Genomic DNA, 26,403 nt, shown 5'->3' with positions numbered 1-26,403 from the left:
GCAGGTAACTTGCCTTTTAGACAGTTCTGTCTAGAACTGTTCTAGTCAGTTCTATCCCAGAATAGGACATATCTAGGAGCTCACTTGTGCCAGATTCAAATAATTAGAAGAAAAGATTTGAGGCCGGGTGTGGTGGCGCACGCCTTTAATCCCAGCACTTGGGAGGCAGAGGCAGGCGGATTTCTGTGAGTTCAAGGCCAGCCTGGTCTACAAAGTGAGTCCAGGATGGCCAAGGCTACACAGAGAAACCCTGTCTCGAAAAACCAAAAAAAAAAGAAAAAGAAAAAAAAAGAAGAAAAGATTTGAAATTTTATTTAGGAAAGATCCTGTTTTAAAAATAAAAAAGATGGAGGGGAATGAACAACTCCTAAGAAACAACACTTGAGGTTACCTTCTGACCTACACACACACACACACACACACACACACACACACACACACACACACAGAGAGACACACACACAATGTAGAGAAAAAGAACTCTGTACACTGTGGTGGGAACATTAATAAATGTAATTATTATGGGTTATAAATAAGTATAGTCACATGACATAACTCCCTTATTGTTCACAGATGAAAAACCCATTATGTATAAATATCACATTTTTTATTAATTTCTCTGTTGACAGACAGGGTAGCCAATATATTGAATTGTTTTCTGTGCTTTTTCCTCTAACAGTTTCAGAGTTTACATTAAGGTCTTTAATTCATTTGAAGCTGAGAAACAAGTATCCAGTTTCATTTTCCCACAGGTGAATAGCTTTTCTTTTCTTTTGAGACAGACTATGTCACCCCAGTTGGCCTGAAATTCTTATCACACTAAGTGAAATAAGCTAGATACAGAAAGACAGTCATCACATGTTTTCTCTAATATACAGAATCTAGAGGTTTAAAAAGACATGGAGGGGCTGGAGAGATGGCTCAGAGGTTAAGAGCACCGCCTGCTCTTCCAAAGGTCCTGAGTTCAATTCCCAGCAACCACATGGTGGCTCACAGCCATCTATAAGCCCTCTTCTGGCCTGCAGGTGTACATGCAGGCAGAACACTGTATACATAATAAATAAATAAATAAATCTTTAATAAAAAAAAAAGACATGGAATAGGAGTACTATTTGCTGGGCATGGGGGACCTACATAAAGATAGAGGATATAACGGAAAAGAAAATGACCAAAGCACATGATATACACACATGAAACAGTCATAACCAATGTGCTATTTTGTACAATCAACGTATACTTTTAAAAAATTAAATGAAACACATTGGAAAGAAATGTGATTAGCTTACCACAGGGATGATTCCATGTCTATGTTCACTGAAGTACTATGCGCAACAGCAAATACAAAGAATCAAGCGAGGTGCCCATCAGATGAATGGGCAAAGAAAATATGGTATCTGACTGGCTAGTTTTTGTCAACTTTACATAAGTTAGAATCACCTGGGCTGAGGGACCCTCACTTGAGAAATTGGCTCTCTCAGACTTGGTCTGCAGGAAGTCTGGGGGAGCATTTTCTTGATTAGTGCTAATGTGGAGAGCCCAGTCCAGGATGGCTACCCTACCCTTGGGCTGGTGGTCTTGGACTATGCGAAAAGACAAGCTGGTCAGTAAACAGAATTCCTCCATGGTCTGTTTCAGTTCTTACCTTAAGCTCCGGCTTCCACCCTTGAGCTCCTGCCTTTGCTTCCTTCAAAGATGGCCTGTAACCAGCAGCTGAAATACGCCCTTTCCTCCCCTAAGTTGGCTTTGATTAGTGTTTTACCACAGCAACCGAGAATTAAACTAGGACAGCATGCATCCATCCACTCATGTGCGTGTGAATATGGATAGATTATTTTTAAGCAATGAAAAAGAGTGAAATCCTGTCATCTGCAGCAAGATAAATGAAACAACAAGATTGTAGTGAAATAAGACATGCACAGAAAGACAATTACTGTACATCCTCTCTCATCTATGGGAGGCTCAAAGAAAAGGGAAGCATGGTCGTCTTACCTATAGACTAGTGGTTTCAAGAGGGAGAGGAAGGGGGCTGGCTACACAAAAAGAGGGCTGGATTTGATTATACACACTGCAGTATTGAAATATCACATCAATGCGTTAAAATCAATGCATTCTAATAAATAAAATGAAGTTACATTTAAAAATAAATATATTCAAAACGTGCACTGAATTTAATAGAAAACTGTTGTGTTGATTTAAGTTTTACCTCATCTTTCATTTCATTTCATTCATTCCAGATCTCAAACTCATGGCCTTATACATGCCAAACAAGTGTTCTACCACTAAGCTATACAATCTCTGTCTTGTTTTAAATTAAGCAAATAAAACAAAATAAAGGTAGAAAAAATAAAGATAAATCATTTCAACAACTCAATCAGCAGTTCTCAAGAAGTTAAGAGTAACAACGAACTATCAAGGTCAGCATAAAAACAACCTTACACATTGGCTCAACAGCAGGATCTGCCCTGTTCAATGTAGTTGCTTCATCATTACTGCTTTAAGTCAGCTGCAGGAGTGGTAAAAATCTGAGAATTTAGAGTTGGAGGATTTGCTGACTGGGTTATTGAACAAGAAATTAACAAGATAATTTATAGTTCTATAGGTATTTGTTTAACAACAGTTTCTAAGTTTTCTACAGCAAGAGGACCTCTGAGGTCATTAGATAATATTTACAGAATATACCTGAAAGATATACTCTATGACTAGCTTTCATTATATCATTATAACTGATGGTGGAAATACTTTTAGTAGACCTACATACTCTGTTGAAATTTCTCAAAGAGCTTTATTCTTTGATGTGCTTAGGTGTGTGGTTACATGCATGTGTTTGTACATGTGAATTGGGACATATGCACCTATATGTGCACAGGCCAAAGGTATGCCAAACACTGTACTACTCTATGGCCCTCCACTTCAATTTTGCACACAAGGTCTCTCACTGAGCCTGGGGCTCATCAATTGGGCTAGACTAGCTGACTAGGCAAGGCCCTGGGGACTTCTGCCTCTGCCTCTGCCTCCCAGGACTGGGATCATAGTGCGCACCAGCACACCCAGACACCCAGCTTTTCCTGTGGGTGCGCTGTGGTTCTAAATTCAGGTCCTCGTGTTTACACGACAAGCATTTTACCTGCTGAGCATCTCCCTAGCCCCTGAAAAGGTTTTATTTTTAAAAGTAATTACAGGATTTCTAAGTCTATTCTATACTTCTTATACAGCCAAAATCCTAACTAGTCAACTCATGTTAATATACAAAGCAATAAGTATTAACACTTTTTTTAAACATCACACAAACAACTCAAATAAAAAACCGTATCTATATATGAACTAAATTTTGTTCACAAGCCAATGTGAGGACAAATTCACAATATGTCCAAATAGTGGCATTATGTTTTCAATTAAGAAGCAATATTAGAGCCCAGCATAGTGGCTCACACCTCTAATCCCAGCACTCTAGAGGCAGAAGCAGGAGGATCACTGTGAGTTCCAGGCCAGCCCGGTTTACAAAGCGAGTCCAGGATAGTCAAGGCTACACAGAGAAACCCTGTCTCGAAAATACAAAAACAAAGCAATATGAGATGGTAAAAATTGTTTACTTTTGTCTAAATGCTTTCTGTTGATGTGCACTTAGCGTATGACATGGATGTGAGAAAATTTATAGGACATCCAGTTAGCATATATTCTGGCACATAAATCTATCTGTGGATTGCAGTTTGTCAGACCCATAAAATGAGTCAGTCACTTGGCATATCACTTATCAAGAATTATGTTTTAATTAAATTTCAACTAAATAGCATCTAATCCTTTATTTGAACAATTTTAGATTTATGGGAAACTACACAGATAACTCAACATGAACTCTGCACTCAGCTTTCTGGTTATTAGTATCTTGTATCATAATAACGATGCATATTTGTTATAATTAATAAAGCAATGCCAATACCCTATTAATTATAAAGCCAATATGTGAGTCACACTTCTTTAGTTTTACCTAACAACACTCTTTTTTTGTTCCAAGATGACACCCAAGTATTATTTGTTACATCTTAAGTTTGTCTTGATAGCTTCTCAGACTTTTTTTTTTTTTTTTTGGATCATGTACACACCTACTTGAGGAGTACTGAACAGCTATTTTTCAGACTGGTCTTCAGCTAGGATTTGTTTGATGCTCTTGTCATTAGGAAACTAGGGTTATAGGCTTGGTGAGGAAGAACACTAAAGTGAAGTTCCTCTCACTTGGATAAACAATTGAAACAGATGAGGGACCTCCAATCTTTCTCAGAAACACCAGGCAAGTGTTATTAAAGTCGTGTTAAAACACTAAGCATTGTTAAGGTACTGTTAAAACTGATTAAAGCTAATCCCAGCATTTGGGAGGTAGAGAGAGGTGGATCCCTGTGAGTTCAAGGCCAGTCTGGTCTACAGTGCAAGTCCAGGACTTCCAAGGATACATAGAGAAACCCTGTCTTGAAAAACAAAACAAAACACACACACACACACACACACACACACACACACACACACACACAAACTAGTTAAAGCTGGGAACTAAGAAGATGGCTTAGTGGTTACTGTACAAGCACGAGTTCCTGAGTTTGAGCCCCAGTGTTCACGTAAAAGCTGCATGTGGTGGTATGTACCGGCAATCCAAGTGCTGGGAAGGTAGAGAGGAGAGCATCCTTAGAGCTTACTGCCCAGCCAGTCTAGCCAAATCTATGAGCTTCAGGTCCAATGAGAGACTGTCTCAAAAAACAAGGTGGAGGGCCAACTGAAGATCACACACAAATTAATAGCTGGCTTATATACATGCACATACCTTTCAATACATACACATGAACAGGTATACACTTAAAATATCTGCTGGCTGGGCAGTGGTGGGGCACGCCTTTAATCCCAGCACTCAGGAGGCAGAGGCAGGTGGATCACTGTGAATTCAAGGCCAGCCTGGCCTACAAAGTGAGTCCAGGACAACCAAGGATACATAGAGATTTCTGTCTCAAAGCACAAAACAAAACAAAGCAAAACAAAATATCTGCTGAATTCACTATTAGTATTGATAACTTCTTTCAGATTTTATTGCAGAAGCTATTGGTCAGTGGTTAAGAACACTGGTTGCTTTTCCAGAGGACTAGGATTCAATTCAAGTCCCAGAACCCAGACAGTACCTCAAAATGGTCTGCATCTCTAGTTCCTGGGCATCCAATGCCTTCACCTGGCATCTGAAGGCACCAAACACACAAGGGGTGCACAGACATACACACATGCAAACAAAACACCCATACACATAAAAACTAATTTAAAAAAATCTTATTGTAAGCATCCCTGATGGATGTTCACTTTGCTGTAAATAAGCAAAGATATCAAGGGACAGAGCAATGTGACCCTGTAACTGAATTCTCCCTTGCCTCTCTGTCTGCTGAAAAGGGGATCAAACAGCCAGCCAAACTACTATTAAATACTAGCTGTTTCCAACACTCCATGGATACTTGGAAAAAACTACATAAGGACTGCAGCTGATTGCTCTGGCTTAGCCAGGTACTGTTTGAAGCAGTTTGTATTACAAGCCTCAGTAAACTCCAGATGACCTTGTAATCATTTCCAATAAAGGCAGAAGAGGGAGCATTTTTCCTGATGTGACAGGTGCTAAAAGGACAATGTTGCAATTGGTGTAAAGCAAACCTTCATCTGAATGCCAGGTTTACTATGACTGGTGCCAAACACCCATTCTTTGGCTATATGAGCAAGGAGTTTGGTTACCTGGTAAATTGGCTGAGAGATAACCCCTTTGCCATTGCAAAATTGGGTACAATTAAACGTTTTTCAGGTAGCCTTTCCTCGCCTACTTTTAGTGGTGGGGGCCGAACTAGTATCAGAAAGAAAGAAGCAGCAGAGAACGTAGAGCAGCAGAAAGGCAGACACAGAGGAGCAGCCAGGACTCTGAGCTGCAAAAGCAGGAGATCTATGGAGATCTGTGTGTGTAGAGAGGACCACAGACTTATGGCCACGTGCAGCAGAAGGAGCAATCGCAACAACAGCGGCAGAAAAGCATCGGCAGTCACCTCCTGAACAGTAGCAACTGAGAAACGTGATCATAGTAACATGAGGGAACTGAACAACTCAACAGGCCATCTAGGGCAGAAACAAGGAGAATGGCAGAAGTAGGAGGAGGACACAATTGAGGCCGACAAAGAATCGAAGATCATAAGAGCCAGAGAAGAGAAGCTGCAGGCCCTCTAGTCACCTGAAGAGTTGTGAGAGCCTTAGAACAAGCCAGAGGTCTCAGACACCGCAGGCCAGGAGCTATACACTGCAAGGGCTAAGGAATCTCAACTCCCTAGGCCTACTGGGGAGCTGAACACTGTAGAGCTAAGGGTGGGGGCTGTAACACTAGAAGGCACTCTCTGTCTGCTGCTTCTCCACCTGCCTAATGCCATGGCCTCTGCGGTCAAATGCAAACTGGTACCATGCCAAAGACTAGCCCTTGAGCTTCACTATGCCTCACCACTATTTCTATCCTAAGAGAGCGGAAGAACTCCAGCCAGTGAACTGATGACAAGGTCACCAAGAGAAGAAACCATGGCATCCTCCTTAGTATCATTAGGAGAGTGAGTGACTAGTTAAGATGGGGAAGTGGATGCAGGCCAAAGACTGAAAGGGCACAGAAAGTTTGGAACTTATTAAAAAATGAATATTGGCTCTTTTTAAAAAAGGAACAAATCATACATTTTCTCAAATTAAAAATCAACCTCAAGCTGAGAAAATGACTCAACTGGTACAGTGCTTGCCATGCGACAAGTTCTAATCCCCAGAACCCACATTTTTTAAAAAAGTCAGACATGGTAATGTCAACTTGCAACCACAGCACCGGAAGGTTAAGACAGGAAGAGTGCCACCCAGCCTAGCCTAACAGGGAAGGAGCTCCAGATCAATGAAAGACCCCATCTCAGAAATAGGTAGGCAGTATTCCTGAGGTGGTCTTCTGGCCTCTGTACATATGTGCACCACCTGCATGGGCCCCACCATACACAAAGAATATTGACTCATTTACTGCAGCATTTCATTCTTCTACTTAGATGTTAATCAATTTTCTGTCACTCTAACAAATACCTGAGGCAATCTACTAATAAAAAGAAAATATTTTTAAAAAATAAAAATATTTATTTTGGCTCAATTTTAGAGAATCCAACCCATATTCAATTGACCCTGTCATGTTGGGCCTGTGACAAGGAAGATCAGCATTGTAGCGGCACAAAGATGTTCACCTTGTGGAAAAAAGCACACACACACACAAAGAGGAAGATACTGAGATCCATTACTGCTTTTGAGGGCATGCCCCCAACAGCCCAGAGGCCCATTAGGCCTATATTTCAAATGTTTCAGTAGTTTCCAAAAGCACCAACTGGGGTGTGGGTGGGGTCTTTAACAAATGTGCCTTTTGGATGGACATTTAAAACTCAAACTATACTATCAAGACTCTAGTTTGTCATACTGTTTGATAGAAATAATATATACTCAGTAAACATGCCTGTGCTAACTAACTCTCATGCATGGACTGATAAACTCCTAAATTTACACAGCACTTCTGGGAGCAGGGTACATGGTGAATAGAAGCAGCGATGCGGTTAAGACAGGCTGGCCTGTGTTTGAAACTGTGTCCTACCACGCATTTCTCAATTGTGGCCAAATATCTTAAGTCTTGGGGTCTTTTTTTTTTTTACATGATAAAATAGAACTAACAATACTTATATGCAATTAGTGAAAATGTTTCCATATTTCAGTGTATTTGAAAGATAGCCAAGATACTCAAGAAAGGCTAGTCTCTTCTTTGTTTAGTACTGTATGTGGAAAAGGTGTCCTATAACCACATTCTAGAATAAGACACACTATGGACAAACAAATGTGGTTGCCACTTTGATACACTGGATAAACGGAAGCAAGTTCATATGCCTTCCCCCCCCCCCCATATAACTAGCTCATGCCTGATATACAGCAGCTAATCAAGTGTCTGATGGTTCATTTATTAAATCTGGGGCAAGAGCCACCAGGACCAGATTCTAGCTTCCATGCCCTGCCATGCTGAAGACGGACTTTCTAACTACCAAGTCATCACACAACCACACAACTACGTCCCCCCCAATTGTTGAGTTTTTTGTACTAGGTGTATCTGGGGGAGGGGTGCACCCAAGTGCACTGGATACCCTGGAGTTACAGGGGCTGTGATCTACCCAGTGTGGGTGCTAGGAACTGAATTCAGGTTCCCTGAAAGAGCAATCCACACTCTTAATCACTGAACCATCTCTCCAGACCCCAATTTACAGATTGTTGAACTCTGCTGTGAAGTTCTCTTCCATCCTCTCTCATTGTAAAGTATTTAAGGCTGAAATGCTCGTTAGAGTGCTCAGAAACCCTTTACTTTTTCTTTAAAGCCACTGAAAATAATAGGGTAAGTTCTATTTTTGTTAAAAATCAGAAGCTACAGAGTAAACAAAATTGTCAATATCAATTCTGATTAGTTAAGAGAAACTATGATTACAGATTGCAAAGGGTGAAAATTCTTTTCTTTATGGTGACACACCAAGTACTTTAAAAAACAGAGACCTCTTTTGAATAATATCTGACTCCATCATCTTCTTAATTAAATGGGATTATAATCACCAGCCCAGGGAAGTGGTAAGTTGAGCAATTAGCACCCTAAAAGAGCTGTAACTCTATTATCTTGATGTCCTGTACTGAAAGCATATGATTTTTTTCTTCTTTTTTTTTTTTTTGTTTGTTTGTTTTTTCAAGACAGAGTTTCTCTGTGTAGCCTTGGCTATCCTGGACTCATTTTGTAGATTAGGCCCACCTGCCTCTGCCTTCCCAGGTGCTGGGATGACAGGCATGTGCCACTGCACTGGCTTCTTTTGAGACAGGGTTTCTCTGTGTAGCCCTGACTGTCCTGGAGCTTACTCTGTACACCAGGCTGGCCTCAAACTCAGAGAGATCCACCTGCCTCTACCTCCCAAGTGTGCATATGACTTTTCTTTTAAAGTCAATGCTGTCTTTTTTATATTTTTGTTTTGACTATCTGTGGGTTTTCACACCGATGATTATCTCTTTTAACTTACTGTTCTTCCCTTGACATTCAAACACTACTTTTTATGGATTTTGCTTTACAAGCTTATTGACCATATGCACAGACTCTGGTCCCAGGCTGCCAGAGTTCAAATCTTAGTTTTACCTTAATCAACATCGAGACTGCTTAAGCTCTATGCAACCGTTCAGTGCTGTGCAGATAAATGCTACTATACCTGTTCTTCCTCTTAATTCCTTCCTCCAATGCACTTCTCTGGCCTCCACTATTCCATTCAAAGGGGTCTTTGTCTCTTCCTATCTGAAAGGCTGTCTTTTTACTATCGTTCTCAGAGTTCATATGCTGTTCTCACTACAGAGGCTTCCAAAGGTCCTCTTCCTCCCCTGGCTTGGCAGATTTGTGTTCTCATAGTAATTTGAATGTATTTCAACCCAAGCATTTGTTATGCTAGATCCAAAGAGCTTATGTAATTTAATACAGCCTGTACTAGGCTATTTCAGACCCACAAAACTAGAAATTTGGTATAATTCAACTTAGTTCTATCTTTTTCTACATCTACTATCTTCTTCCCATACTACACTCATAAAAAGAGCTGTATGTTATTTAAAACACAAATGGTAGGATCACTTTTTTTAAATATAATGAATAGACCCATATTCATTACACAGCTGAAATACAACTTAAGCTTTATATACTTGTTTTCTGAACTTTCTATACTCAAACTTTTGTGAGATTTACTCAAATTCATTAAATTTTTATTATCATATTAGGAAATGTATCAATACTTTCATTCTTTTATTGAAAGATATTTGAACTAGTTTTATTTGTCTGGTTTTGTTTGTTTTGTTTTGAGACAGGATTTCTATGTGGCCGTGGTTGTCCTGGAGCTCGCTATGTAGACCAGGCTGGCCTTGAACTCACAAAGATCCACCTGCCTCTGCCTCCTGAGTGCTAGAATTAAAGGCGTGTGCCACCATACCTGATCTTAGTTCTACTTTTTGCTATAATCATTTGTGAATATTTTTGTATATTTCTTTTTATCTGTTCTTTTAGTTATTTATTTTAAGGTTATAATATAAATATATTATTTCCCTCTTCCCTTTCCTCCCTCCTACTTATCCCTGAAATTCATGTCCTTTATTAATTGTTGCTACATACATATATGTATACTCCTAAATAAATAAGTACAGCCTGCTTAGTCTGTGTAATGTTACTCATATATATGTTTTCAGGGCTGACCATTTGGTACTGGATAACCAATTGGTATCCTCTTCCCAGGTAAAGACTATTTCTTTCTGCCACTCTCAGTATTCCTTAGTGTCTGTAGTTCTTTGAGTAGGGTGAGGTCTTTTGGACTTCCCCACTCCTCCACCCTCCATTCCACCCCTCTGGCCAAGCAGCAAAAAAAAAACATTGTGTATAAAATGTAAATACATGTATATGCTTTCATTTTAGAAAGAGGTCCAATGAGGCAACGAGTCAGTCACTCTGGACAAAGATGAGTGTGCTAAGACCTGGTTTTGAGGAGTCACTCTGATACTTCCTAGATGTTTGCAATTGAGTACATCGTTTCCTCCATCTGCACTTCAGTTCCTTATCAGAAAATGCTATGGACAATGTCTGGCATCCTACTGATAGGATTAGTACACACTTCAAATTTTAAAAGAGGTATGCAACAACATCTATCAATATTTTGCAGCTATAATCATCTGCCCTTCCCCACACCTTCTACCTTCCTACTGTGGCATGGAGCACCTCTGTAACTTCTAGGTAAACCTGAATATCAATTGCCCTGAGGTAGATATTAATTTGCTAGTGCTGTTGTAATAAATGCAAAGACAAGGTGGCTTAGTGACCAAGGGAGATATGGCTGACAGCTGTCTGTGAAGCTACATATGGGTAGTTAAACATAGGCTAACACGCAGAAGCAATATCACAACTGCAGAAGGGTTTGAGTCCTGATTACGCAGGTATGCTTGGAAGCCAACTGAGCAGTTGCTGGTTAAGAGAATGTAATGGAGGGCAGGCAAGAAGAGAAAAGTTGGCCGGGCGTGGTGGCGCACGCCTTTAATCCCAGCACTTGGGAGGCAGAGGCAGGTGGATCACTGTGAGTTCCAGGCCAGCCTAGTCTACAAAGTGAGTCTAGGACAGCCAAAGCTACACAGAGAAACCTTGTCTCGAAAAACAAAAAAACAAAAAAACAAAAACAAAAACAAAAACAAGAAAAAGAAAAGAAAAGTTACATCACTTAAACACTACATGAAGTGATGTAGCCAGCAAGATACCCAAACAATGAAGCGCACTGAATACCAAGGCGGAAAGAAAATGTTTTAAGGAAGAGGGAATAATCATGAAAGTAAAATACTGCTAAGACAGGAACCTGCTGCCTTTCATTCATTTGCCCACTTTAGTGCCAAGAAGGAAATGGATGGCCTTGACTAGAGCAGTTCCGGGGCCTCTGCCACTTTACTGTGGTGACTGGAACAAATGCCAAAACCTTTCAATTTGCTTCTCTTATTTTTGAAGTAAAAAGACTATCATCTCAAACTGATATAAGCAGCAATAATAAACTAATGTGTACATGAATGTAACATATGATGTACAGAGCTCCTTCATATAGACTATGAAAAAATTTAAAACTAACAGAAATCTTAAGGTACTATAGCACCTAATAGGTACTACTATGATGCATATGTTCAGATTAGGAAATCAGGTTCAGACCTTATTAAGTCAAGGTATGGTAAAAACGAAGATCTGCAAGACGGCTCAGCATGTAAAGGTGCTTGCTGCCAAGCCTGATGACATGAGTTTAAATCCCAGGACCCCTGACCTTCACATGTGCATGCATGCCCATGGGCACACACACAAACACACACACACCACCTAAAATAAAATTAATTACAAAGTAAAGGTGAGACAGTTTATATATTCAGTGTATACAACTTAAGTTTGTGTATAAAGGGTATACACAATACCCTCATTGTGTATAAAGGGTAAGGAGTTTACAAGATTTATTTCATTGATAAAAGTGTGTGTGTGTGTGTGTGTGAGAGAGAGAGAGAGAGAGAGAGAGAGAGAGAGAGAGAGAGAAAGAAAGAGAGAGAGAGAGAGTGTGTGTGTGTAGGAAAAGACAGGGCTCACAGATTTAGCTTAGGCAAACAGAAGATGCAGGAAAATGCAGATATATAGTTTAAAGTAACTTCACTAGAAGAAGGAAAGTGAGAAAAATATCTTGTTAATGATATCTACATTTTTAAAGCAGTTGGTCATATTTTGAGACTGAGAAGAGAAAGGAGGCCAAAGCCTGAAAAGAGAGTTTTGTTTTTTGTTTTTTTAACACAAGACATCACAGAAAATAGGACAAAGAAATCAATATGTAGTAAAAGCCAATCGCAGCAATCAGTGCAACGGGTTTGTCTCAGGCTCAGTAACACTAATGGGGACAATGAAAGAGGTTAGTTTGAGTCAACAAGGTTTATGACTTCAGTCATACAAGGATAGAAAAATGAAGCATGGTACTAGAGGTAACAGCAAGAGACTGAACAGAAAAGTATGCTAAAGAAAACTGACTGGAAGGGGAAGGAAGTGATAAGATCAAGGGATAGATCTAGTGTGGATAGCCAAGGGCCAGGTAAAGGAGAAATTCTGAACAAAGCTGCCCACTTTCATTTTTCATTTCAGAGGTGGGCCAGCTCTAGGTGATGTGAAATGGCACAGGGACGTGGATTCAGCACAGAGATGATCTTTTGAGTAGAAGAAGCCAATGTTTTAAGAGGAAATATCATCCATGTGAACACTGAAGTCACTCAGAATGAGGTGAGTGAGAGGGACAGTTTGTACCATGTCTTAAATGATAAAGATTTTAAAAGGGCAATACAACATCTACTCCACAAAGCCATGGGCATTTTAACAAGAAGGAAACGACATGGTCTGGAAATAGTGGTGACAGAAAAATTAGTTATCCTCAACCCTCCCATTGAGATTAGCGTAGGAGAAAGAGCTGTATTTAAAAGGGTTACAGAATAATTAATACCCTCACCAGGACTCAGGGGCCACACATACCACCACCAGTGAAATGGTCAGCAACACAGGAAACAGGAGCTTGGGAGAACATGTAAAAATGTTTGAGAAGAACAGAATAAGGCTTAGGAGAGAGAGGAACAGGAAGTCAGGTCAGACAAGAATGATAATACCAAAGGTGACAAATGATTAAAGAGGCTAGGAGACCAAAAGTTGCTAGGTTTGTCCAACCATAAAGTTATCAAAACAATTAGTTCTATAAAGTTCTTGATAGCTAGAGTTAGCATTAAAGCTTTGACCACGGTATCAGTGAGGGAAGAGAGACCCAACATTTCAGTACCTTACGTGACCAAGAACTTTACTCAAATTCTCTTAGTTCAACCTTACAGCTATACCCTCCCTTACTATATAAAAAAGCTGAGTATTTGAGAATCAAAGTGACCTGTCTCTATGCACGTTATATAGAGCAACACTGAGAATCTGGGCCCTGTTTTAACTCTTAAATCAGTATGGTGGCAAAGAGAATCTTTCACCAATACAACCCAGACTTTGTTTGAGCCTATCTGCCAAACAGGGTTGCAAGACTGAACAATAGCTATAGCTTCAAAACAAACCATAATAGTTACTTTGTTAACCTGAAATTGGTCTGGGCTGGGACTTATTTTCAAATGTGGGACTTACTTACTCAGCAAAAACTTGAACTAATGTCTATAAATGAACACACAGTAAGCTGAGGTAGGAAAGGATGTACAACTATTGCTCACGTCTAGAACCAGTTCCAAACTTGGTAGTGTCAAGGCTTTCACAGGACAGGTCAAGCCCATTTCTCTAGCCACACAGCCCATTACTGACTTAAACAAATAATCAAATTTGTGCCAAAGCAAATAATTTTAAACAAAAGTACTCTACACATGAAATACTTGGCAGCTGAACATTATTATTTAATCTTCTGACATATGATCTCCAGGGCCCAAAGAAAATTTTGACTGTGAAGACTAAACTTGTTTCCAAATGTTGAAAAATGGTTGCCACACTACTCTACATTTACCTCCCTTGGGTAAGGACACTCACTGTATTCTGCCGAATAATTCTGGTAAGTGTGTGTGTAAGCTTCATTTCTGAAAGCAGAGCATAAGCCCATTAAAAATAGGGCTAAGGAAATGAACACTTCACATACATGAAGAGCCAATTGCTTGTCTAGTGCTTATATGTTTTTATATCAACTTTGTGAAATTCTACGAAATAAGAATTTATTTTATAGATCAGGGTATTTCCTGTCATAAGGCTAGAAATTAACAAAGCCTCGAATTGAATCCTAGTCTTTCTAAACCTAGGCTTTTTCTACAAGACTGCCACCAAACCAAGAGATAACCTCACTGCTTTATCTAATTGTTTCCTACTCACCTACCAAGCATCAGAAAAAAAGTCTTTTGTTATATATGGGCAGAAAGGATTCAATATAATGTATTTGCCTTTATTTTCAAGACTTAAAAAAAGATTCTTTGGTATACACACCAATTGATGTGAGTCCCGAATACAAATGAAGAAATCAGAAAGAACCTTGCCTGTAAGAAGGAAAAAGTAAAAGAACCATTACTTATCTGCTCCTGTGTTTAAAAGTCCTCCACTGAGGTTTGTGCCATCTGGCAGTACCACTTTCTGCCCCACTGCCTCCTGTGTCATCTACTACCTCAATTAATCCTTTATCTTTACTGCACCTGGGTCACAATTTTCCTCTTTTCCTCATCGCATCATCCTAAATCACTTTGCTATCTACACGAGACACCATCAATATACACTAGCCTCACAGCTCCCTGTCATATTCCACGCCACTGACCTTCACTCCTGTTGTATTTTAGTTATAAGGCCCTGACACACACATAGTCATACATACCTAGTTATCACCTAGAACAGCTCCACATCAGGCAACTCTATTATTGTTGTTGCTGTTGTAAGCTAATATTTTACTTTCCGGCCACAATCTCTTCTCTTTCATATTACTTATATTTGTTTTCTGGGCTAACCCAAGGAATTGCTAAATCTGAAAATAATGAAATAAAAAAAAAATCTCCAAATGTTTCCTGTTTCAGTTAATGACCTCATGGTCATCCAAGCCAAAGGCTGGAGTAAACCACTAATCAGTCCCTCATAGCCAGAAGATCTCATAGGTTTTCTCAGATTTATTTGTTTTCATCCCTATGACCATTTTTAATTACTTCAACCATGTCTAGTTTTTTTTAGTAAGCCTTTCAGTGATTAAAAAACATCAGGCACTCAAATAATTTCAGTGTTTATATACCCAAGGTCCACCATGACATAGCTTCTGCCTAAGGGAAACTCATAATTTACTACATTTTATCTTTATTGTTATATTGCTGGCAGTCACAAAATGCTGTGGGTTGTGTGTGGGTCACTCCTTTTCTCACACTTCTTCTTTATTTACACTATTTTCTCAGAAGCATATTCTACTCCCGACCGTCCCCTTATCACCTGAGCCTGGGCTCACCCCTCCCCGAAAGCCTTCGCTCAATGCCTGGCTAGTTCAAGGGCCTTCACTTTTAGGCGACCAGAGCATTCTATGTGTAGTGCTTAACTTTGGAGATAACCTATGCAAGCACCACCCTGATCCAGCTTCCCAGTGACTGGAAATGTTTCTTATTTACCTGTGTAGCCAGCTTAGCACACACACAACACAATACCTGACATATGGTAGTATGTCAGTATACAAGTATAAAGTATAAGCATAAAGGTATAGGTAAAATTTAAATTTCATTGTAATGTTCATACCAGTGTTTTTCCAGTTTTGAGTCCTTACACTGGAGGGTTCAGAGACTTTGTATCTATATAGTTCTATACAGAATGGTGCTACATTATTTATTTATTTATTTTACCAATTTACACAACAGTGAAACAGCATTTGTACAAGCATGCTATGGGGCTTGAGAGATGGCTCAGTGGTTAAGATCATGTACCTCTCTTTCAGAGGAACCAAACTCAGCTCCTAGCAATCTTCCAGCTGTGGAGATCTGATTCCTCTGGCCTCCGTGGGCAACTGCACTCAAGTGTGTGCACACACATACACAAAATTAAAAATAAATCTTTTCTAAAAAATTGTTGACATATGTGCCACCAACTTTAAAACCACTAACCAATTTAAGAAATGAAGACATAAAAACAAAGATAATTCTGTCTGCTGGTATGCATTTGCCTTAGTTAGAAAGACAGTGAAACTTCCCTTAGGACTTGAACAAGGTCCCAGACAGAGCACTTAGCATTTTATCCACAAGGCCATCACTTCTCTAATGGGCTTAAGTTTGCAGGCCTGCTTAGGCAAGGGTTGGAGAAACTGATAAAAGATGCTTTTTAAGTACTTTAACCCTATGTACCACCAAGACTAAGTGACACAAAAACAAAAAACTAAACTTTACAAAAATGCTCTTAAACGAGCAACCAAAAAAAAAAAAAATGTTTTTCACAGCAAGTTGAGGCCTTCTGTTGGCAGGAATTAAAAAAAAAAAAGCACAGAGTTGATTGTAATAAGGCAATTCTCTCTCCAAGCAAATATTAAATTGCAGTTTGGCACCAAACTAGGTCTCAGTCCTTTTTAGAGCAAAAATAATAAGCTCTTTTATTTGCATGATATATTACACTGTAAAATCTTTTGATATACATTAGCTCACTTGATGAAGTGTTGTTCACAGACAGTTTTTCAAAGGAAGAGAAACCACAAAACTGGATGATCTCTTTTAGCTTGGGTGAACACATGCTACTAGACAGCTTTCCCTCACCCCCACCCCCTAAGTTCAACCAAGCACGGAAAGGAGGAAGGGAGAGTACTTTTTATTTAAGGTCAGTCCTTGAGGGTCAAAGCTCTTCCTTCAGAAACGATAGAGTTTGGCCTCTCTGCTCACAATAAGCTCTTCTGTGAGAGCGATACGGGCAAACTAGTGCTCATCAAAGGAGCGGATCAAAGACCACAGTAAGAGAAACGAGTAAAGGAATTGGGAATTAACCAAAACAAGACCCAAGGGACACGATTACTATCTTCACTCTTAACAGCTTCCCATAAGGAGAACGATGCAGAAAGAAGGGAAGACAGCCGTTTCTTTCCACCTATAACCAAATCCATCCAGGGTCAGACTGGGTTACAATCTTAAAACGAAGAGCCGCCCTAAACGGTTCGCCAAATTATTGGCAATATTATTTGGTATTTTTAAAGATACTTCCAATGGGGGGGGGGGGGAGCCCGCGGGGGTGAAGGGGACGACCACACCTAGATGACTCTCAGTTCTCTACGCGTTTGGGGATGTTCTGGGGTTCACTCATCTGCCAAGGAACGAACCCCTTTCCCTACTGTACTCCACGCCTGCCTGTTCCCCAGTCTGAGGTTCGAAACGTGCAGCAGCCGCCGGGTGCTGGCCGGGGTCCCGGCAGGGGCAGGTGGCACTCGTGAGTTCCCCCTAGCCCCGGGACGCCGGCGGGCAGCTCCAAGCCATCGACCCTCCGCTGCTAGGACCCCAAGCGAGTCTCTGTGGCGACGCGTCCCACCAGCCCCAAAGAGCCTCCGCGCTGGGCCCGAGCCAGGCTTCCCGGTTCCGCCCCAGCCCCGCTGCTGCCCCTACCCCGCCCCCGCCCGCCCGGGAAGCAGCTCCGTGCGGGGACTCGGCGCACCGCGCCCCCCTCCCCCGACCCCCCGGCCGACCCCGGCGCGTCAGGCCGCCGCCGGACACTGGGCCCGAGCGGATGTCGCCCAGGCCGCCGGGGCTCGGGCCGGCTAGACACGGCCACCCGAGAGCCGCGGAACCGGGGTCAGCGGGCGGGGACTCGCTCCGGCCCGTGGCTGTAGGCGGCCCCTCAGGGCACTGGCTCGGCTGGCGGCGGCTGCGAGGCGCTTACCTGAGAGCGACGACAGCGGCGCGGGGCGCGGGGCGCGGGAGGCTCACTCGCTTCCAGCCGCCATGTTTCCGCTGCGCAGGGAGCGAGCGAGGACGCCGGCAGGGGCGGGCGGCGGTTCGGGAGAGCGGGGAGGACGAGGCGGCGGGCGGCTGGCAGCGGGCAGCGGGGGGCTCCACCGAGGCGGCTGCGGCGGGGCGGGGGGCGGGGGGCGGAGGGCGGGGGCGAGAGCTGCTCAGCCCCGCCCGCCAGAGACTCCTGCCGCGAGGTGGCGCGCGCCGCGGGCCGTTGGGCTCGGGCGCGCGGGGCGGCGGGAAGGAGCGACCCTGCTCGCGCCCCGCGCCTCCCGCCTCCCGCCTCCCGCCTCCTGCTTCGCGGCCGCCAGCCCTAAGGCGCCCGGCCCCACTGTGTTGCTCTCGACTCCTAGACATGAGAGTGACGTCCTCTGAGTCCCCGGCTTCGAATCCCGTCGGCCCTCCGCACCCACCGGGCTGTGGAGTGACCTCAGAGCTCCTTCGCACCTTTTCTCTTTCTAATTGCTCGGGGGCGGGAAAAGAAGGTTGCTATGAGGAGAAAAAAATGTGTGCGCCCCAAAAGGGTGCAACAGTGCTAACGAAAGCCGGCCTTCTCGTTTGCTCTCCCCCCCCCCCCCCCAGAATGGGCTTTGAACTTTGGTGCGCCAGACGGGGTGACCCTGGGTTCTTTCAGGGATGCTTCTCCCATACCCCCTCCCCCCTTCTCTCCCCTCCCCTCCCCGCCCCTCGCGCGCGAACACACACACACACACACACACACACACACACACACACACACGCAATTGCGTTTCATGGGCGAGATGTTTTAAGCCCAAGGAAACTGAAGTCTAGGGAGGTGAAGTTACTCATCCAAGGTCACCCACCCTCTGCCTGAGGGGCAGGTGTTAAGGAAAAAGCTGGTTGGTTTTTGTCAACATGAAACAAGTCTAGGCATATCTCAGAAGATGGACTCTCAGTTGTGAAATTATCTCCATCAGATTGTCGAGTAGGCAAAGTCTGCGTGGGCATTTTCTTGACGAATGATTAATGTGGGAGGCGCCACCCCTGGGCTGGTGGTCCTAGGTGCTATATAAGAAAGCAGGCTAAGCGAGCCAAGAAGAAGGTGGCAGGAAAGCAGTGTTCCTCCATAGCCTCAGTGCCGTGGTCTATATCACATCGATGGAAGCCACACTAGAACCAGAGGGCTCCAAGGAAGCAGCCTTTGGGCCCAAGCTCATTCAAGTTGTCTCCTAAAGGAAGCAGCCCGGGAAGGCACCTCAGGGAAAGGAGAGGCTGAGGGCAAAGGTGTCAAGATGTGGCAGGGATGGATAGCAGGAGTATGAGAGACTCCAGGGACATAGTGATGATGCTTTTTAAGTTCGGGGGAGGGTAGGGGGGTGGGGGGGGAAGCCGGAGCCTGGGAGTTCCTTGCGCATCTAGATTAAAGCTTCGAATTGATTTTTTTTTTTTAAGTCCGGGATAATGTGTGGTCCTGTGTCCCTAAACTCCTGTCGGGAGTCAATGAACTGAGGTGTCTTTTTCTTTTCTTTCTTTCTTTCTTTTTTGTTTGTTTTGTTGTTGTTGTTTTTGGTTTGGTTTGCTTTTTCGAGACAGGGTTTCTCTGTGTAGCCTTGACTATCCTAGACTCTCTTTGTAGACCAGGCTGGCCTCGAACTCACAGCGATCCTCCTGCCTCTGCCTCCCAAGTGCTGGGATTAATAGGTATGCGCCAATAACTCCCGGCTGAGGTGTCTTTTTCTTAATAACGCACTGTTTGGAGCATAGCAGGAAGATCCCTGGTCCCACAGAGCACCAGGAAAACCAAAAATGTTAAGCAAGTAAGCAGTACCCGCCCCATGCCTCCTGCCTCTTGCCTCTTGCCTCTTGCCTGCCTCCTGCCCTGCCTCCCCTCAGTGATGGGTTGTTACCTGGAAGGGTCAGCAAAATACCCAACCCCCCCCACCCCACCCCCACCCCCCGGCAGCTTTTGACCGTGATGCTTCATCACAGCAATAGAAACCCTAACTAAGACAGTAAGTAATCCAAGTTTACCAGGATCTCACCGAGTAGCCTCTGCAAAGGCTCCGAAGGGCTATTTGGGGTGGTGAGTGCTGAGAAGGCTAGCCATGGTGGCAGTTAGCAACTGTGGAGCTGGCCTTGCCATCTCTGGCTCCTCTTTCCTTTTAAATGTGGTGACCCTTGAGGCAAGCAGAAGATCACCAGCTCAGACCCAGCCAGGGTACACAGTGAGACCCTGCCTCAAAAACCAAAACAGTAAAGCAGAGAGTGGAGAGCGCTGTAGGGAGTATCAGATGCCTGTCTCAAATTGTTGAAAGGCTTGACTCAAAGCATTTGGCTTCTATCTATCATCAGCCCTCCGCTCAGACTTGCTTATTTTCGGCTCCATTTCTAGTATACAATTCCGTGTGGAGAGTCCTTCAACTTTACAGGATAAGGAATAAAGTAGTGACTTCCCTAATCCTTGTCTGTCTTTGCTCAGCACTTCAGGCAATGGCACGGCCACACGTGACTGTGGTAGCTGTGTTAGGCTGCTTTCATTACTGTGGCAGAGTGCAGAGAGAGAAGTCAGGGGGACAAAGGTTTATTTGGGCTTAGCATTTCAGAGGTCTCTGTGCATCTGTTTTACCTGGCTGCTTCGTGTTCTATGCATGCCTGTGTGCAAGCCTGTGAGTGCAGCTGTAGAGGCCCGAGGCTGACATCCAATGTCTTTTTCTATTGCTTTCCATCTTATTTATTGCACCTAGAGCGCAGTAGTTAGCTAGGCTGGCTGGCCTGTGAAACCCAGGAATTTGCCTGTCTCCACCCCCTCCACCCCTTGCAGGCGTTGAGATTAGAGATGTGTCCACTATGCCAAGCGTTCACATGGGTGCTTCATGCTTTCTCAGCAAGCACTATACCCACTGAGCTGTCTCCTTTGCCCCTACCCATTTGCTTTTATGTGTGTGGTAAGGAAGCAATATGAGAGCTCACTTTTATAGCAGAGCCCTCCTCCCCTGGTATATATCCCCAGGTATAAATCTGTCCCTTGATTTATTCATTCATGAGGTTAGATCGTTCATGATCCAGTCACCTCCCAAAGGTCCCAGCTCTGAACATTGCCACACTGAGGACCACGCCTTCAACACGTTAACTTTTAGGAGACATTTAAGAGCCAAACCATAATGGTGGTTTTGAAATGACTTCCTGTCCTTATCCAGATCCAGGAAAGTAGCTATAGGGTTGTAACCTAACTCCAGATTGTGTTCTCTCCAGCTTGCCGCCCACAGCTGCCAGATCCTGGCAGCGTGTCTTCTAGTTCATAAAACTTAATAAGATCTCATTAGCAACGGGACACAGGCCAAACTTCTCAGCCTGGCATTCAAGACTCTCCATGGTATAACCACAGCCTTCATTCCTAAATTTATTTCTCACTACCCTTCTCTTTTCTCTCCATTGCTGTGTGTCTTTTAAACACCTCACTCGATACTGCTTTCTTGCACTCATTAGGTGCCTGGCTTCACATGTGCTGTCTTGACTCATTCATGGGATACTGACTTTTCACAACAAACCTGTGCAGTAAGTAGCGTTGTGATTCATATTTTGTAGATAAGAAAAATGAGGCACACACACACACACACACAAAAATGAATTGTTCCAGCATCATGCCAGTAAGTGGTGGACACTCAAAGGAACATGAGCTGTCCTGTTTAGAGCTCCCTTTCCCAACCACTGTTTCAATTCAAGATGATCTTTCCTATCTCTCATTAGCTCCCATAATCTTCTCTAAGGGCGTTGGATACCTTTTGTCCCATTACTGGGTAGCATGATTTATTTTGCCTATATATACAGTAAGTTTCTTAAAAATAAGGCTTTTCCTGCTGGGCGTGGTGGCGCATGCCTTTAATGCCAGCACTTGGGAAGCAGAGGCAGGTGGATCACTGTGAGTTCGAGGCCAGCCTGGCCTACAAAGCGAGTCCAGGACAGCAAAGGCTACACAGAGAAACCCTGTCTCGAAAAAAAAAATGCTTTTAATCAATGATGTCTAAACTGCAACAGTACCTGGTAGACAACTTGTAGATATTTCTAGATGAATGAATATACAGGGTTAGAAGACTAATAATAAGAAAGAAAGACAGACAGAAAGAAAGAAAGAAAGAAAGACAGACAGACTGATCTGGAGCAGGATCAACAAGCAATTGTCCTTGGGCTTCATCTGACCCCTCCTATTTGTGTTTGGACAGAAACTAAAAACGGCTTGATTTTTGAGATTTTGTCATTTATTTATTTATTGTGTGTGAAGGAGGAAGAAGAGGAGATAGAAGAAGAGAAGGAGGAGAGCAGTCACATGTGTGCCAGAGTGTATATGTGGAGGTCAGAGGTCATGTTTTAGGGAACTGGCTCTCTCCCTCCACCTCATTTGAGGCACGGTCTCTGCCACTGTTTCTATTGCTGCACGCGCCTGTAGCTAGCTGGAGAGCTCCTAGCTCACCCTCTCTGCCTCCTATCTCGTAGTAGGAGTACTGGGATCACTGAGGTGACCACCTCGTTCAACATTTTACAAGGTTTAGGGACTTGAACTCAGGCTGTCAGGCTTGCACAGAAAATGCTCTTGCCTATTGCTCTGTGTCCCCAGCTCTGCTCTTACATTGTGAATCATTGAAAGAAAAAGAAAAAGCATGCTGGGTATGATGGCACACACCTGTTATCCCAGCACTTTGGAGGCAGAGGCAGGAGGATCGGAAGTTCAAGGCTGTCTGTCCTTGGCTTCATAATGAGATCTTTTTTGAGTCCTGAATCAAAAAACAAACAAACAAATAAACAAACAAAAACAAAAAACAACAACAGAAAAACCCCAAGACAAACTGAACAGACAGAAAGAATCAAGAGAAGAGTAGAAAAAACCTCATGGTCTAGGAATGTCATATGACAAAATTTTGTCACAGTTTTCCGAAGCTCCCTATGGAAGGAAGCCTTTGGCCGCAATGGGCCTTGTGACATACAGAACCTAAAGAAAGCCCTGATTTGAACTATAATGTATCTGAATGTAAACACATCTTAGAACCAGCACTAGACAAAAAAGAATAAGCAGTATGTTGCTGCTCGCGGCACATTAAAGTAAATGCACATAGTAAAAATACAAAACATAAAAAGCATGAATTGAGGTTGTTGGGGGTTTTATAGTAGGCATGTCATTAGGAAGGATTCACGGGGTTTTAACTGTTTTAAGCATTTCTAGTTACTGGGTTACACTTTTCATCTTAACAACAGTATAAAACATTTCTTAAGAAATTAATAAGTGGTGCTCAAAGACTTTTGAACAAAAGATTCTACTTTAGTCACAAATGATTTCTTTCATGTACAGGTTGAGTGTTATGGGGACATAAAAATCCTGGTGCCCCAGCTCTGCTGGGAATGTCATGGATGTAAATATCATTCAGAACCCGACTTCCTTCTGGGGGGCTGGGGCGTGTGGCGTGTACCTGTGGGATGGGAATGGGACACATGTTCAACAGTGCATGTGGAGGCTAGAAGGCAACTTTGTGGAGTTGATTCTCTTTCCACCTTTATATAGCTTCTAAAGATCCTATAGGACCAAATACTCAGCCATGTTTCTATAAAAATGAACATTTCTGCCTTGTTAGCATTGAAATTTGCTTTTGTCTTTGATAAATGCTAAAATTATGTTTACCAAAGATGTGTTGCAAGCCTATTTTGTAGACTTTAGATATCCAAGGTCACATAAAGATTTTCCAGGCAAGAAAATGGGTGGCAAGCAGAATAAGTTTTAAAAGGAGCAGCTCTCATGTCACAAGAGGTGTCCTGATCGATGGCGCCCCTGTGAGCAGAGAGCCTTGAAGGAAGTCCATCTAACCCAGCTTGAGCTGATTACTTGCTTTACTCTGGGGCTGGGTCCTGGAATAGCCTAGTGATGGGTGTATGGATGCTGGTCTCTGCCCAGGGATCCTTCTGTGTATAGTCAGTCACTCTTATTCTTGGGAAAGCAGAGTGGATCTTTATCTCTGGGTCTTACATACTCTTTCGTTCAGTGGAATTTTAGTTAGTACCTGGTGGCACCTAGGTTGCAAGGATAGTTACAGCCTGAATCTGAGATGCTCCTTGTCAGGGAAGCAAATGTGTTAATAGCTATGACAGCCGTGCTGTTGCTGCATGAGCAGTTAACACAAGCTTAGCAGCATCACACAATACCTACTGCTAAGCTCTTAGCTCTGGAGATCCAAACTCAGACTCTGGCCCATGTGACTGGCTTCCCTGCTCAGTGTATCCAAGGCTGAAATCAAGGTATCTGGAGCCTCAGTAAGGGAAAGGTCTGCTGCGAGCACCTTTGGGCTGTTGGAAGAATTCACTTCTTTGTGGTTGCTGTTCACTGTTAACTGAGAACTTTGTTAAGGTACTTACCATGAGGTCCCTTAGCTCATCCACAGAGAACCTCTCACTCATTTACTTACTCGCATCCTTTCATCTTTCTGATCTCCCTTCTTCAACCAGAGAACACTCTACCCTTGTAAAAGTCCTGTAACTGGCTGTGTTAATAAACTCTCTTTGTAGGCCGAAGGCTTCTTGAGAGCCAGGATCCTCATTCACACCTTTAGCTCCAATGCTCAATCAGGCTTGGCAAGGAAGACACTGAACTACTTTGCTAAAAAGTAAATAAAACTACATACTGTCCTTTCACTCCCTGCTTTTCTCTTAGATCCCGCTCAAAACATCTGCTGCCCCCTCGTCTGGGTGGCCACTTAGTAAACTGCAGCATATGAAGTGCATTGCGTTGTAGTGTTTTAAGTCAGGCTGGCTGGTTTCCTTGGACACTCCACTTAGTATCCCAGGACACAGCCATCATGCACGTCCTTAATTGTTTAGTGTTTGGCTTTTTTTTTTTTTAAAGGAGATCAATGGTCTTTAAAGCTCAGGAAGCAGCTGGAGAATGAAATTGGACAGATGCTGTGACCTTGGGGTCATAAGTAAGAACAGCAGAGGCAATGCGGAATGAGCAAAACAGGCAAATGAATCAAGCTGCAAGCTTTTTAAAAAGAAGGATGCTAGGAAGTCACATTATATGCACTACATTAAGGAATTAAACCTGGCAGAGCCTTCCAGAAGGAATAGCAAATAGGAGTGATTTTTGTGTCATTACCAATTTACAGACCAGTATTTTACTTTGTATTGTGTTCTTGACGCTCTGGGCACTGGGCTGGTGAAGGCAGCAGAAGAGCATGGCAGCTCCTGTGCTTAGAGAAAGGGAGTGGGGAGAAGGAGAGGCGTGGCCTCCAGCCGGGTGGCCTCGTTCCAGGTTCCAGGTTCCAGGTTCTGACAGCGTCCCGCCAGCGTCTTCCTGCGTATCTTCTGTGACTGCTTTTCTGCTTTGTGGCTGTCTGAGGTCATTAAATGAGCAGTTTAAACCTATCATCTGTGTTCCACTTTGGACTTGAATAAGGGTTGGACATTTTAAAAACCTGATTTACTAGGAGCTTAAACCTACTGTCCCCTCACAGAAAACTGTGATGGGAACTGGCTGGTACAAGACAGCAGAGAAGGTCATACCACCTGACAAGAACGGGCACCCTATTAATACAGCTCCAAGCCCTAAGCCTCTCGAAGGCTGCTCATCTATAAAGTAAGAGCAGTGTACCTACATCACACCTTAGTAAATGTGACCAAATAGTGGCTCTCGAGTGTTATTTGTAGGACCATTAATATAGGTTGTTTTGCTTGGAAGTAGTCTCACCAAAGCAGCCTGCCCTTGAACTCTCTGTGTAGTCTAGGTTGCCTTGAACTAATGATGCTCCTGCCTCTGCCTTCCTAGTACTGAGATTATAGGCTTTGCTTCCATAACCCCAATTTTATTTATTAGCCCGTTAGAACCATGCCTGCTTTTTGCACTCCATCTATACCTCTTGGCTAGCTTCATCCACCGGCTCCCATCAGAAACATGTAGATACATCTTCTGTCAAAAGTCAACCAGAGTCTGATGCTGGCACTGGATGTGACTTGGACTTCCAATACTCACGCCCAAGGTTAAGGAGCAATTGCAGGACTAACCAAAGAAAGATAAAACGGATTCAGGTTGCCCCCTTGGGTGCTAAGTTTCAGCAAGTTCACTTAGCCACAGTGCATGCTCAGAGCCCACACGTGTACCGAGGAGCTGATCCTCTCAGTAACTACTGAGCTGCTCTGTGTATAAGACCCTTGGGAGAGATGTCAACATGGCATGTACTTCTCAAGGAGTTTAGGATCTACTGGGAACAGACTATGAAATAAGACAGGAAAATGTAAGTACCACAAGGAGTATGTAACCAAAATGCTGTGGAAGACACCCAAGACGCATTAGAAAGAGAAGGGGAGATTTTAAATGGACCTTCAACAATTGGGAAGAAAAGCTGATTAGAGGCT

General features: G+C 43.1%; 1 protein-coding gene across 5 annotated transcripts in view; it reads right to left on the bottom strand.

Moving 5' to 3' along the window:
- The window catches only part of SCMH1 (Scm polycomb group protein homolog 1), a 121,312-nt gene extending 103,117 nt beyond the window's left edge, over window positions 1-18,195 (bottom strand). For 4 of the 5 annotated variants that reach the window (XM_084785104.1, XM_084785105.1, XM_084785103.1 and 1 more), the window contains exon 1: window positions 17,984-18,195. The gene's annotated coding sequence lies outside the window, so the exon portion shown is untranslated. The remainder of the gene's footprint in view (window positions 1-17,983) is intronic. The other variant, XM_084785100.1, reaches the window with a different exon arrangement.
- Between the last annotated feature and the right edge of the window lie 8,208 nt (window positions 18,196-26,403).

Source organism: Acomys minous, assembly GCF_964271855.1.
Source record: "Acomys minous genome assembly, chromosome: 6".
NCBI lineage: Eukaryota > Metazoa > Chordata > Mammalia > Rodentia > Muridae > Acomys > Acomys minous.
Note: the sequence above shows the minus strand (reverse complement) of the source record. Positions and strands in the feature narration are given on the sequence as shown.